This window comes from Bos javanicus, chromosome 5 (genome assembly GCF_032452875.1).
Source record: "Bos javanicus breed banteng chromosome 5, ARS-OSU_banteng_1.0, whole genome shotgun sequence".
Classification (NCBI taxonomy): Eukaryota; Metazoa; Chordata; class Mammalia; order Artiodactyla; family Bovidae; genus Bos; species Bos javanicus.
Genome location: NC_083872.1, coordinates 106,315,678 through 106,329,485, shown reverse-complemented (window position 1 = coordinate 106,329,485; position 13,808 = coordinate 106,315,678). Strand labels below are relative to the sequence as shown.

Sequence of the window (13,808 nt, the reverse complement as noted above, 5' to 3'; positions counted from 1 at the left end):
CTAGGGCACAAGTTCAGTAGTTGTGGCACACAGGCTTAGTTGCTCTGCCGCACACGCGATCCTCCCAGACTAGGGACTGAACCCACGTCTCTTACATTGACAGGCGGATTCTTTACAGCTGGACCACCAGGGAAGCCCATTGATTATGTATTTAACAGCTAATTAAAACATAATAAAAAGAATTCAAATACTCCCTCTTCATCCAGAGATTGGAATTAACAAAGTCTTTAATGATAAACCTTGATGATGGCTCCTGGGGCCTAGGTGGGGAGGAGAAGGGGGAAAAAAATGAAGACATGAGGGGAGCAGAAGGGGCTTCCCTGGTGACTCAGACGATAAAGAATCTGTCTGCCATGCAGGATACCAGGGTTCAATCCCTAGGTCGGGAAGGTCCCCTGGAGAAAGGAACGGCAACCCACTCCTGTATTCTTGCCGGGACAATTCCATGGACAGAGGAGCCTGGTGAGATATAGTCCATGGGGTCACAAAAAGGAGGACACGACTGAGCGACTAACACAACTCAAAGGGGAACAGAGCTCTGATTACTCTGAGTGACAGGTGACAATGACTTCCTAATTTTACAGAAACCAAGCATATTTTGATGGCTGTAAAGGGCCATGGGGGCGAGGGTGGAATTCCCCAGAAGAAAAGGCCACAGCCATTAGTGGACTTTCCACCCCGAAGCCACCTACCGCCCAACATCCAACTCGGGGATGAGCGAGAGAAGGATACAGGAAGTTGCTGTGAGTGGCCCTGGATCTCGGTGCAGGGGCAGATGGTCAGAGCGCCTTCGGAGGGGCCACAGACCAGGGGATTTCCTGGGGGTGGAGTCTTGGGTGAGGCCCCCAGGCTATTCTGAGTGTCCCCCCTCCTCGCTGCCCCAGCTCCCCCACACTGGTTCCAGGAAGCCTGCCTGGGATTATCAGAAAGTTGCCATCTTCAGCTGTGTTCAGCGGGTGTGGAGGGGGTGGAGGGCACAGGCCACCTGGTTGTGAGCTGAAAGAGCCCAGAACCAGGAAGCAGGAGGACAGCCACCCGAGGGGGTGGTGTGTGTGTGTGTGTGTGTGTGACTCTGGACAGTGCACTCAACCCCCTGGGCACTGCTGGCCCCCCCTTCCATGTGTAACATGTAAAAGTGGGATAATATTTCATCTCAGGGCAACCTCCAAAGGCTGTGGAGAAAACTATGCAAGATAAGGCATGTGAAAGTGATCTGTAAACTGCAAGGTGCCATGAAAATATAAGTGACTCATTTCTGTCCAGATGCAACTCATACGTCACCTCCTCCAGAAAGCCCTCCCTGGTTCCCTAGCCTAGCTTTCCTGTTGTTGTTCGGTCGCTAAGTCATGTTCGACTCTTTGCAATCTCATTGATGGCAGCATACCAGGCTTCCCTGTCCTTCACTCTCTCCTGGAGTTTGCTCAAATTCACGTCCGTTGAGTCGGTGATGCTATCCCACCATCTCATCCTCTGCTGCCCACTCCTCCTTTTGCCTTCAATCTGTCCCAGCATCAAGGTCTTTTCCAGTGAGTCAGCTCTTTGCATCAGATGGCCAAAGTATTGGAGCTTAGGGGTTTCTATTCTTGGAGCTCTATGGCTCACCATGTGAACTTTGGTTTTAACCCTTCATTTGTCCTGTTATATTGATGGACTTGGAGGACAAAATCATGTTTGTTTTCCAGTCCCAGCTTCCATCACCACGCTGGACACACAGTAGGAACTCGAGAATTGGCTTGAAAGAGATGTGTATGTGGATGAGGGATGGTTGTCTTCTCCAAATGATGTGGAGTACCCACCGACTCATCCTTGCCACAAGCCCTGGGATGCTGACAATTGTCATGTAGTCTCTAGATCGCATGGACTGCAGCCCGCCAGGCTCCTCTGTCCATGGGATTCTCCAGGCAGGAATACTGGAGTGGGTTGCCATTTCCTTCTCCAGGGGATCTTCCTGACTTAATCTGTGCTTCTTTCTGTCCCCTGAGTATATATTCTTTATGTGCACCCCTAAAATCCAGATCCTAACTCCTTAGATGTCAGGGGCCTTGTCTAGTAATAAATCAGTAGTTTTAAAAATAGACGGTAATGTTAACACAACTGGAATTTTAAAAACAAAGAACTCAGTAGGGGAAAGTAAACCCTCTTGAACTTAAATACCCACACACAGACACATCCTCAGAGCTCCCCAAGGCCCTGTCAAGTCTTAGGGTACAAGATCTGGTCCCCAAGTCTGAATGCTTCTTCTGGGACAGGCCCACAGACTGTCCCTAGTTGAGTCTCTGGGAACTTTTCAAGACTCTGGGGAAAGAGCCAGCCCCTGTGTACTGAGGGTCCACCCCAAGGCAGAAGCCTCCCACTCCTGCCGGGCAAAGCCAACAGCCCTTCAGGGAGACTGAGGAGAGGAAAGGGTCCCTCTGGCTGGAGGAGAGGGGGTGCTCTGCGGAGGAAGGGTGGTTTGTGGGACCCCCCCCAGGGAGACAGTAAGGGTGACAAGCCCAGAGCATGCTGACAAAGAGGGGGGCAGCTGTGAATACAGGCTGGATGGGCAGAGCTGGGCTGGGGAGAACCGTGGGCACTTTAGGGTGATTCTCTTTCAAAAAAGTTTCTGGAGTCTGGAGCAGGCGACCACCCCGGGAAGGATTCAAGCGAAGGATCTTGCGGGGAGCTGAGCAGATCCTTGGAGGAGAGACACAGGACGACATGCCAGGGCTCATCCCCACCACCCACTCTGGCAGGGGCCCCATTAAACACTGAGAGCTCTTTGGGGTGGGTGCTGCTGCTTCATGGCCCCCGCCAGCTGCCAGCAGAGTCTCTTTCTGACCCTTGTTCACCCGGACACCATGTGTACTAAGGCGAGCTGGAGACCTTTCGCCTGTGTTACTAGGCACCTTAATAGGCAGTTCTTAGCTGCACCGTGGACCAGACAAGGTGATGCTGGAACTACGCTCTTAACACAAGGCATTTAAGATCGTCTGGTTTCTTCCCAGCCAAGCAGACATAATTGCATCATAATGGGCATCTCATTCTAAACATTAAATGGAGATGATGAACTTTGGGTGCCCCCACTTCAGGATGATGTGGGGATGGAACAGGAAAAATCCTCAGGTCCCACAGGCCCAAAGCCTCTGGGTCCCAAACACCTAAAATATCTCTAAAATCCACAACCTCAAAGCCTCAGAGTTGCTCCTCCACTGCGCTTTATAACCTCCTCCCCTTCCTTTACCAAGCTTTCCCTGTCACAGGCCACAGCTCCAGGGGAAGGGGAGAGTGCCCGCATCCCCAGCTCTGGGGTGAAGCATCGCTCCCTGTGTCCTTGATGCCGCTGAGGGTGAATGCGATCTGGGATCACAGGTAGGGCTGGCCCTTGGGCTCATCAGCAAGCTTGGTGTGTGGAGGTTTTGTCTGTCTCAGTTAACCCATCTGAGACTTGGAAGAAGTTGAAATTTAGGGTGAATCCAATGGGTCAGAAAGATGGAGGTCCACAGCAGGGCAACGAATACACAGAACATAGACGTGTACATACACATAAACACACACACACACACATGCTCACGCACCATCCATCACTTGTGTGCCTTATGGGATTTAAAAGAGAAGCAGAATGAAAGACTCAGTTGCTTTCTCAACAACGTGGATGTGTCTCACAAAGGAACTCTGGAGCAAGTGAAGGCAGATACCAAAGACAACAGGTTCTATCTGATGCAACTGAGGCTAAGTCCCAAACAGGCCGAAGGAACCCATGCTATGAGAAATAAGTGGGGTCATAACCAGCGCCTCTGACATTCTCTGGGAGGGCATGAAGGCAGCTGCAAGGGGTTGCTGGAGATATTCTGCCTTGACATCAGAATCAAGGCTGGTAACCTGAAGATGTGCACCTTGTAAAAACTGAGTTCATTTATAAAGTGGGCACATCAGACTCAGAACATATAAATTAAGTATAGACATAAAGGCATTTATTACATTACAGCTTACATGTATATCTTGTGTGCATGCTCAGTCACTCAATCGTGGCCGACTCTGCAACCCCATGGGCTATAACCCACCAGGCTTATAACAAATCAGTTATCAAGCCATGAAAAGACATGAGGAACCTCAAAAGTATATTGTTAAAGTGAAAGAAGCCAATCTGAAAAGGATACACAATATGATTTTGTCTATATGGACGTTCTGGAAAAGGCAAAACTACAGAGATGGTTGAAAGATTGGTAGTTGCCAGTGACCAAGGCAGGAATAAATAGGAAGAACACATGGGCTTGTTAGGGCAGTGAAACTATTTTGTTTGATACTGTGATGGTAGAAATAGGTCATTACACATATAGAACCCATAGAATGAACAACAGGAAGAGGGAACCTTACTGTAAACTGTGTGTTAGTTAGGAAGGTATCAATACTGGCTCATCAATTATAAGAAACGCACCACGGTAAGTTAAGATGTTAATAATTGGGGAAACTGGAGGAGGAGTGGTGGGGTATATGAGAATTTTTGTACTTTCCCCTCAATTTTTCTGTAAGCCTGAAATTGCTCAAAAACATCTGGGAATTTTTAAAAGATTGTAGTTAAAACAGAAATAAACTCACAGACATAGAAAACAAACTTATGGTTACAAAAAGGGGGAAAAGGGTCAGGGATAAATTAGGGGTTTGGGATAAGCAGATACACACTATTACATACGATATATTGATAGACTCAATAAAATAAACAACAAGGAGCTGTTATAGAGCACAGGGAACTATATTCAATATTTTGTAATAACAGGGAGGAACCTGAAAAAGAATCGGCTCAGTTCAGTTGCTCGGTCGTGTCCATCTCTTTGCAAACCCATGGACTGCAGCACGCCAGGCTTCCCTGTCCTTCACCAACTCCCGGAGCTTGCTCAAATTCACGTCCATTGAGTCAGTGATGCCATCCAACCATCTCATGCTCTGTCATCCCCTTCTCCTCCTGCCTTCAATCTTTCCCAGCATCCGGGTCTTTTCCAATGAGTCAGTTCTTCACATCAGGTGGCCAAAAAGAATAGGTATATATGATATCAGTGAATCACTTTGCTATACACCTGAAACACTGTAAATCAAATATACTTCAATTTTTTTAAAGCAGTTGCATCACTTGAGATAGTGCTTAAGCTTTCAAGACCTTCATTTCAGGTTCCTTAACCTATGGAATGAGGGGTTTCCCAGGTGGCACAGTGGTAAAGGACCCACCTGTCAGAGCAGGAGATGTGGGTTTGATCCCCAGATAGGGAAAATCCCTTGGAGGAGGAAATGGCCACCCGCTCCAGTATTCTTGCCTGGAAAATTCCATGGAAAGAGGAGCCTGGAGGGTTATAGTCCCTGGGGTCACAAAAGAGTCAGCCACGACTGAGCAGGCAGGCACCTGTGAAATGAGAGAGTTTGACAAGGTCAGTCTCAGAGTCCCTGTAGGAGGGTGCCTATAAAGGTGGACAGACCAGCTCCCCACCATCCACCATCCCTCTCCCAAAGGCATGCGTGTTACAGGCAGCCCAGGATCAGCGCGCTCACTCAGGTGGTTGGAGACCCAGTGCCTGGGCCGTATGGGCTTCCAGGACAGGGATGTTCAGGGCAGAACCAGAGGGGACCCAGGGCCCTGGGCTGCTGGAGGTGGAGGGTCACCTTCACTGCATGAATCAGGAGGCAGGAAGAGCTTCAGAGCGTCCTTAAGGTCCCTGGAGGGCGCTGAGGGGCTCTGCTGGAGGCGGGCAGCTTTCACAGAGCAACAGCCCCAAGAGACTTCCGTCCTGAAGAGCAGGCAGGAACCCTCTGTCTACACAGGACGCAAGGCGGAAGGGGCAGAGGTTTGGCACAAAGTGGGCAGCAGGGCCAACGTCACAGCTGCAGGAGCAGTGGGCCTGGGAGGCCCCTGGGGGTTCCGTGGAGAAGCCTGGGGGCCCCCACACCCACCTGCAAACCCAGACTCAGCCAGCCCTGGTCAGAGTCTCTCTTCCCCCCTCCAGGAGCAGGTCACGCCACACCGAAACCGGGCTCCTTCAGATTCAGGATCTCCAACCTCAGCTCGGAGATTTCTTTTTCGTTTCTCAGTTTCCTTGACCCCTTTCTCCACAGCAGATTTTTCAAACTTGTGCTGAACCTCCTGCAAGCTGTCTCCCCACCTCCCACATTCAGGGGGGCCCTCCTCCACCTCACCTGCAGCCCCGCCCACTCCTTCTTCCTTCCTCTCCTCACGCTGGAAGCCAGGGCCCCACTGGTCTCACAGGCATTCTTCCATCCCTGCCCTGATTCTGCTCTCTCCAGGATCTTCAGCATGAATGCGTTCCCTCCCTGTCCATTTCTCCTTTGGCCCCCTTCCCCGGGACCTTTCGCTGGTTGACTCCCTTCCTTGATCACCCATCAGGTGGGCTTCTGTCTGATGACCGCTCTCCCTATACCCTCTCTAAGTGATGCCAGCAGCTTCCCAGGTCTCAATGAGGGGGATGCTCTGGATGCCAGGATGTGAGTACCTAAGGCCATGTCTCTCCTCTGAGCATCAGGTGGGTCGGTCTGACTCTTCCTGGTCACCCCACTTACAGGCCTTTCCTACATAAACCCCCATTTCCAAGGACCCACTCCCACCTCCCCCATGGAAGGGATACATCCAGGGAACCTCACTGACACCCCAGAACCCTGACCTCCTAGGCATACCAATGCAAACACCAAGGTCATAGCTGATTGGAGCCAGTATAGAAATCTGACTCTCTCTCTTGAAAATGGGAGTTTGGAGATGCAGGGAAGAGATCAGAAGGCGAGAGACACTTGTTCTCAGCATAGCTGCTGGCAGGATGTCCCTGCTTAGGACCTGCCAAGCCATTGCTGTTCATCTTTTTTTTTTTCTCCTCTGAAACCATATTCCTTCTCCAGCTGCCACCCCAGAAGCTTCTCATTCTCTCCCCTTGCTGTTCATCTCCGATTAACCACTGAAATTGCCTTCTGGCCAGTCTGCTGCCTCCAGGCTGTGCCCCCATCATTCTCCACGTGCACCCCGAGTGCTTCTTCTACAAGAGAAACCTCCTGGGGTCACCCTCTCACAGAGCAAACCCTCTCTCCTGACTCACCAGCCCCTGCTTGACCCAGCCCTGATGCCTGCTCAGTGGCACTTCTGGCCATCCCTTGCCTTGCTGTGGACCCTGCAGCCAGGGTGCACTTTCCCAAATTCTCTGTTCTCTCTCCCCTGTGGACTTTGGATGTGGCTTTTTGAGGGCTCTGCCTGGAACATTTTTTCTCCTTCCCTTTTTGGCTGCATAATTCTTTTTTTAAAAAAAATTATGCATTTATTTATCTGGCTGCCCTATATCTTAGTTGCAGCACAAGAGCCCTTTAGTTGTGACAAGTGGGATCTCGTTCCTTGACCAGCGATGGAAACTGGGTCCCCTGCATTGGGAGCTCAGAGTCTTCCCCACTGGACCACTGGGGGAGTCCCTGGCTGTACAATTCTTGACCAACCTTTTGGTTATGCCCTTAACTGTCTCTTCCTCGGGAAAGCTCTTCCTGGTGTCGCCAGTCATGGTCCGGCACGGCAGCCTTCCTTCGCTCCATCACACCACACTCCACCACACTCCCCGAGAGTTCCCTCTGAGTTGTTCTGACTCCATCCTGGACTGGTAGCCACTTGGACAAAATCCACCACTGAGTTTCATGGCCCTGGCATGAAATCTGGCACATCAAAGCTGTTGAATGAACAAATGAATGAATTTGTGAGTGCCTTATAAGTATTTTTCACTTGTTATAGGCACTGAAGACTCAAAGATGAAAAATAATATCCTGCATAAAAGAACTTGGAGGTAGACCAATAAGGCAGCGAGTATGACAAAGGGTTGTAAATGCTATGAGAAAGCATAATGGGCGGGGTGGAGACAGGTATAGAGAAGGATGGGATCAATTCTACCATCTCAAGGGGTGCTTGAGAAATTCTTTTTCCTTCTCTCTTTTCAAAATTTTCCACTTCGAAATCATTTAAGACTTATAAATACTGCAAAAATAGTACAGGGTTCCCTTCCACCCTACCCCTAGGGCTCTCAACCGTTGACAGCTTAAATAACCATGGTTCAGTGACCACAACCAGGAAGTCACTTTGATATGATGCTATCAGCTAATTATAGGCCTTATTCAAACTTCACCAATTTGATTTACTCATATCTTTTTTTTTTTTTTTAGGACCAGGGTCCAATCCTGGATTCTACATCCTATTTAGTTATATTTAGTTGCCTTAATCGCTTTCAATCTGGTACAATGTTCTTAGTCTTTCCCTTTCTTTTCTTTCCTGTTTTCTGTTTGTTTGCTTTTTACTTGTTTGTTTGTTTTATGACCTTGACAGTTTGAAAAGTATTGGCTGGTGATTTTGTAAAATGCCCCTCTGTCTGGATTTGTCCAGTGGTTTCTCATGATTCGATGGAGGCTGTTAATTTTGGCAAGAATCTCACAGATGGGACTCTATGCCCTTCTCAGTGTATCCTATCAGGGGCTTTGTGATGTTGCTGGTTCTCAATCCTGGTGATGTAAACTGCGGCCACTTGGTGGAGGTGACGTCCACCAGGCTTCTCCACTATTATCATTTTTCTTTTGTGATGAATAAATCTCTTGCGAGGAGATAGTTTGAGACTCTGCAGATATTCTGTTTTCCATCTATTTTCACATCCCACATTCAGCATCCACCCATGAGACATACTTGCCACAATCATTAATGGAGCATTGCCAAATTGTCCTTTTTTCTCCCTCTCTCATTTCTTCTACATTTATCAATTGGAATTCTCCTGTGAAAAAGAAATGTTCCTTTTTTCTCCCTTTGTGTATATACTTTATTCAATTATTTATATCAGCATGGACTCATGAACATTTATCCTCTTCTCTTCTACGGGTTATCACTCATTCTTATTATTATCTACTTTATTACTCAAAAAAGTAATATCCCCGTGTCCCACTTAGTGTGGGGCACGGGGATAAATCTGATTCTTTCCTAAAAGTCATCATAGTCTCATGGTTGAGACAGCTAATCAAAGACTATCGGAAGACATATTGTCCAGAAAGCAAATACAGAAACCCACTGGAAGCCACCATTATGTAATTTTCTACTATTCTTGGTCATTTAGGAGAAGTGATTCTCGAGAGATGAGTAGGTGCTTCCCAGCCAGAACAGGGTGGGCAAGACAGGTCAGGGAAGTAGCTGCAGCAGAAGCATCCGTGTGCAACAGCCTGGGTACCGCAGAAGAACAGAGTGTTCCGAGTGGCTGAAGCAAAGGGTTTGCACATGAGATAGAGCTGGGCAAGATGTAAATTTGGAGAGAGAGAAGCAGGGTCCAAATCCCAGAGTGGGCGGGGGACCCAGATGTCTGACTCTGGACCGATGTCAACACTGTAGGTGAGAAGCCACTGACAAGGCTCAAGTAGCAGAATCACATGTTGAGTTTAATGATTTTTAAAGTCTTTCTTTCTCTGTGAGAGAGAGAGAGCTAGGAGAGTGTGAGGCTGCAGGTGGGCAGTCAGCTACAGGATCAGCACCAGAGTCAAGCTGAAAGGATGAGGGTTTGAGGAGTCAGCGGTAGGGATGAAAAGTGGAGGCAGGTCTGAGAGATGGGAAGGAGGTAGATTCAAGTGTGTTCTGTGACCATATGCGGGGAAGCTCTGGAGTGTCTTAGGCTGATAGTGACATAATTTGTTGTTCAGTCACTCAGTCGTGTCCACTCTTTGCAACCCAGTGGACTGTAGCATGCCAGGCTTTCCTGTCCTTCACTGTCTCCCGGAGTTTGCTCAAATTCATGTCTATTGAGTCAGTGATGCCATCCAACCATCTCATCTTCTGTCGCCCCTTCTCCTCCTGCTCTCAATCTTTCCCAGCATCAGGGTCTCCCAATGAGTCAGCCCTTCGAATGAAGTGGCCAAAGTATTGGAGCTTCCACTTCAGCATCAGTCCTTCCAATGAATATTCAGGACTGATTTCTTTTAGGATTGACTGGTTTATCTCCTTACTGTCCAAAGGACTCGCAAGAGTTTTCCCCAGCACCACAGTTCAAAACCATAAATTCTTCTGGGCTAGCTTTCTTTATGGTCCAACTGTCACATCCATACATGACTACTGGAAAAACCATAGCTTTGACTATACAGACCTTTGTTGGCAAAGTGATGTCTCTGCTTTTAGGGGTTGAGATTTAGGATAGCCACTCTGGCTCCTGGATGCAACATGGAAAGAGAAAGCCCCGTTGGCCCAGGGGAGATAAAGACCACTTGGGATGATGGCAGGGGAGAGCAAAAGAAGGAGCAGATTTGAGAGATGCTGAGGACGGAAAACCCACAGGACTTGGCCATGGATAGGATGCTCAACCGAAAGAGAGATATGTATGGAGGAAAACTCCCAGGTTTCTGGAATCGACAACACTTGACACTAACTGAGCACTCAATTCATGTCAGGCACAGTTCAAGTCAAGCTAGGGGAGAAAAAAAATCACACAAAGACACACACACATAGTTTACACGTGGGGTACCTCTTTGGATACACAAGAAACTGTTTATAAATGTTGCCTTAGGGAGGAATTGAGTATCTAACAAAGATCAAAATACTATCTAATAGGACTTCCCTGGTGGTCCAGTGGTTAAGAATTCACCTGCCAATGCAGGGGACACGGGTTCAATCCATCCAGGAAGATCCCACATGCCATAGGGCACCTAAGCCCATGTGCCACAGCTATTGCAGCCCATGCACCCTAGAGCCCATGCTCTGCAACAAGAAAGCTGCTGCAACGAGAAGCCCATGCACAACTAGAGAAAGCCCAAGAACAGCAACAAAGACCCAGCCAAAAATTTTAAAAACTAAAATCAATTTGGTCCAGTTCAGTTCAGTCGCTCAGTGGTGTCCGACTTTTTGCGACCCCATGAATCACAGCACGCCCGGCCTCCCTGTCCATCACCAACTCCCAGAGTTCACTCAGACTCAAGTCCATCGAGTCAGTAATGCTATCCAGCCATCTCATCCTCTGTCGTCCCCTTCTCCTCCTGCCCCCAATCCTTCCCAGCATCAGAGTCTTTTCCAATGAGTCAGCTCTTCGCATGAGGTGGCCAAAGTACTGGAGTTTCAGCTTTAGCATCATTCCTTCCAAAGAAATCCAGGGCTGATCTCCTTCAGAATGGACTGGTTGGATCTCCTTGCAGTCCAAGGGACTCTCAAGAGTCTTCTCCAACACCACAGTTCAAAAGCATCAATTCTTCAGCGCTCAGCCTTCTTCACAGTCCAACTCTCACGTCCATAAAAAAATACTGCCTAGTAAAACTCTTGGAGAACTGGTGCTGGATGTTTTCTCCATGTGTGCTTGCTAATACTCACCTTCAGTTTGACTGACTGAATCCACACAATCTACAGTCACTGAGTGTTGCAGCTGCAGGTTCTGTGCAGGTAAAACAGGAGAACAGAAGAAACATTGTCCCCTAGCAAGCAAAGACAGAAAAGAGGGAAGAACCAAGCATCACACCCAGCTCCTTCCTCCAGAGCAGCCAATCAGCTCGGTCCCTCACAGAGGTGGGCGGGGTTTGGAGCAGGAAGGTGCCACCTCCATGGGCTCCCAGCTAACATTCCCAACTCCTGGCTCACGGAACTGGCTGAACTAACCCACTGTGCTTATGGTGAGTAGGAGTTGTGTGTCCTTCCAGGTCTGTTCAATCTTGCCCCCACCATCAAGTGGAATTTTCACAATATCAACTACTGGTCCTTTGGGCAGCCTCCTAGAACCACAGCTGGGCAAAGCAGATTTGATTGCCTGAAGGTCAGAAATAAAACAGGACCAGACATTTCAATTGACTCCAAGGCCGCTAGGTACCTAAGCTGGAAAACTAACTCCCTATCCCATTTTCCACCTCAGATTATGAAGCACCAAACAGCATGATAGAGCTCATCAGATTTACTGTGAAAGCAAATGACAATATACTCCAATACTTTGGCCACGTGAATGCAAAGAGCCAACTCATTGGAAAGACCTTGATGCTGGGAACGAGTGAAGGCAAAAGGAGAAGAGGGCAGCAGAGGATAAGATGGTTAGATGGATAGCACCATTGACTCAATGGACATGAATTTGAGCAAACTCCAGGAGATAGCAGAGGACAGAGGAGCCTGACATGCTGCAGTCCATGGGATCACAAACAGTCGGGCATGATTTAGTGAGTGAACAACTAAATGGCAATATAAAAATACTCCACAAAATTCCAACACAGAGAAGCCTCAAGCTTGAGTATAAATTAATTCCCATGGTGAATTTCTGATCCTGCTCAGCCATAGCTGAAGGGGCTCTGAGGGTCTGGATGGAGCTGGGGCCACTGCCTGGACCATCTCTAGTGGGGAGAGGTGTGGACCCTTCAGCACCTTATAGGGATGCTGAGAGCACCAAGTCTTTCACGAGACTCAGCTTAACATCCTAAGAGCTAATGTGCTGAACCCAAAAGATGAATGACTTACCATCTGCAAACTCAGGAAATCCCCAGCTCTCAGGGCAGATGTATGAGCAAGAGTATATTCCCCTAGGCTCTGTAGGTGATGCTGCAAAGACCAAGAGAGAAACTCAAGCAAGGGAGGAAAGGAAGATGTGGATCAAGAAAACCATTTCTGTTCTGCCAAGATGCTAGTCAGGCAATGGAAGACAGGGGTCTGGGGTCCACTTAAACTCAACAGGGTCAAATCTCCCCCTCCTTTTACCACTGTGCAAGTGCCATTATAAGGGGTAGGGAGCCATGCACAGGGTCTCCCTCTGAGACAGCAGGGGCTGAGATGTCATTGCCTTCATGTTGTTGTTACGTAGTCGTTCAGTCATGTCTGACTTTGTGACAGTCCATGGACTGTAGCACATCAGACTCCTCTGTCCATGGGATTCTCCAGGCAAGAATACTGGAGTGGGTTACCATTCTCTTCTCCAGGGGATCTTCCCGACCCAAGGACAGAACCCAGATCCCCTGCATTGGCAGGTGGATTCTTCGCACTGAACCACCTGGGAAGCCCCCGTTGTAATCATGTAAGTTAGCAGTCTGCAGTGATGCTAGCTCCAGTGACCAGGTCTTCTTCTTTGAAGTACCTTCCTTTCCCAACTAGAAGTCAGACTCTCTGAATGTCCATTTTTCCGGGCTCCGGTGCCTCCTTGGGCACCTTCGACCCCTCCTGAAGGCATCCCACCACGGGGCATCCTTGCCGAGACCCCAGACTGTCCCCTAAAGAAGGTGGCTTTCTTCCCTCATCCCCCTGTGTTCCAAATGGAGGATCACTCAGGCACAATCCTGAACCAAAGCCGGATTGATGCTTCTGCTCCCATGCACTTCTCAAGATGCTCTTCTTTGTAGACCTTTTAAAAATATCCACCCTTTGAAACTCATTGCTTTTCTTCAAATCTTTTCCTGCAGGGACCAGATATTTCCCCTGTGCTTTCTTCCCCTCAACTGTCCCTGGCTTCTTTCAGGCAAGCTCAGCTTTGTATCAGTTGAACCTGCTTTTTTTTTTAAGTTGGCCCTTTATTTCATATAGAGCCCGCCCTCTCTTGTGTTTTCCAAGAATTGTTTTCTGAACACAATCCTCCGGGGTCTTTTCTTATGGGATTTCCCATGATGGGAGATACGAAACCATTCATTCTGGGTCTGTTCAAAGCAAACCGCTGTTTAGACAAATCTTACTAAGCTGGAAAATCCCACTCAGAGGTCTTCTCCCATCAGTCCTGCGTCTCCTTGAGTCTGGGCTTGTTCCGAGCTTGTCCTGCCCAGCTGTTCTGTCATCCGTCCCATTGATCCTGTGTTTTCCTTCAGAAACCAAATTCCATGAATGTCTCAGGTGTTCTCTTAGA

At 48.5% G+C, this 13,808-nt stretch overlaps 1 long non-coding RNA gene across 1 annotated transcript; it reads right to left on the bottom strand.

The window, feature by feature from the left end:
• Nucleotides 1-3,943: 3,943 nt before the first annotated feature.
• Nucleotides 3,944-9,170, bottom strand: LOC133248292 (uncharacterized). The gene is made up of 3 exons (XR_009736656.1): nt 5,629-9,170; nt 5,200-5,371; nt 3,944-4,987 (listed from the first exon to the last, which is right to left on the bottom strand). It is a non-coding gene; the product is annotated as an uncharacterized LOC133248292 (long non-coding RNA).
• Between the last annotated feature and the right edge of the window lie 4,638 nt (nt 9,171-13,808).